Genomic DNA, 1,637 nt, shown 5'->3' with positions numbered 1-1,637 from the left:
CCATCTCAAAAAAAAAAAAAAAAAAAAAGATTTGCATATGAATAAAACTGTCCAACTCTATCACTTATACACAACACAGCCATCAACAAAAGCAGCAGTCATTCTTGATAACCCAATCCCCTCTGAACCAAACAATTTCTGGCAGTAGTAGAGATTTACAAATACATAGCCTGCTAACAACCACTAGGCCTGTAATGGAAAAGGTTTGTAATTTGAATCCTTTGGAGTATGCATCTTTCAAATGTGTAGTGAAATCATAAATACAACGTAATTTTGTTCAGTTTGGAATGAAGTGAAATTTTGCTTAAAGGAAGTGAAGATTATTCAAGTTGAAGCTTTAGTTAACCTGCATTAGTCACTAGCACTCTACTTCCAAAAAAAAAAGTCAATCTTAGGAAAAATTGCGATCAAACATCCTTGACTTAAAACACATTCAGCACAATTTTTAAAACCTCTATACCTACATTACAGAATACAGTAGTAGTTCACCCTTATCCACAGGAGATACCTTCCAAGACCACCAGTGAATGCCTGAAACTGTGGATAGTATGAAACTTTATATATATATGCTATGTACTTTCCTATACATATATGAGATAAAGTTTTATTTGTAAATTAGGCACAGTAAGATTAACAAGAATAATACTAAAATAAAACAATAAAAAAAATGCAGGCATCAAATACTCTTGCGGCTTGGGGCCATTATGAATTAAATAAGGATTACTTGAACACAAGTACTGTGATCCTGGAATAGTGAATCTGATAACCATGATGGCTACTAAGTAACCAACAGGCAGACAGTGTCTATAGCATAGATACAATGGACAAAGAGATGACTGCTGTCCTAGGCAAGATGGTGCAAGATTTCATCATGCTACTCAGAATGACACACAATTTAAAACGTAAGCATTGTTTATTTCTGGAGTTTTTCCATTTAATATTTCCAGACTTCAGTTGACTGTGTAACTAAATACGTAGAAAATGGGAGACATTACTGTATTACGTAAGACTTGATAATAAGGTACATGTTTATTTATAAAATGTAATGATATTCAGCATACACTTTATTAAGGCAAGAAAATATATTGAAATAGTGCCATTTTTATTAACATTTTAGAAAATATTCAAACAAGGTTTAAAATAATTATACTCCAGAAGCTTTATAGGTGTTAAATAAAAATTTTTTAAAAACTAGGCCAGGTGCAGTGGCTGATGCCTGTAATCCCAGCACTTTGAAGGGCTGAGGCAGGCGGGTCACCTGAGGTCACGAGTTCAAGACCAGCCTGGCCAACATGGTGAAACTCCATCTCTATAAAAATACAAAAAAACAGCCGGGCGCGGTGGCTCACGCCCGTAATCCCAGCACTTTGGGAGGCTGAGGCGGGCAGATCACAAGGTCAGGAGATCGAGACCATCCTGGCTAACACAGTGAAACCTAGTCTCTACTAAAAATACAAAAAATTAGCCGAGTGTGGTGGCGGATGCCTGTAGTCCCAGCTACTTGGGAGGCTGAGGCAGGAGAATGGCATGAACCCAGGAGACGGAGCTTGCAGTGAGCCAAGATCACACCACTGCAGTCCAGCCTGGGCGACAGAGCAAGACTCCGTCTCAAACAAACAAACAAATAAACAAACAAA

The sequence above is a fragment of the Mandrillus leucophaeus genome, unplaced genomic scaffold (assembly GCF_000951045.1).
Source record: "Mandrillus leucophaeus isolate KB7577 unplaced genomic scaffold, Mleu.le_1.0 Scaffold338, whole genome shotgun sequence".
In the NCBI taxonomy this organism is placed as follows: Eukaryota; Metazoa; Chordata; class Mammalia; order Primates; family Cercopithecidae; genus Mandrillus; species Mandrillus leucophaeus.
This window is presented reverse-complemented; position numbering follows the sequence as displayed.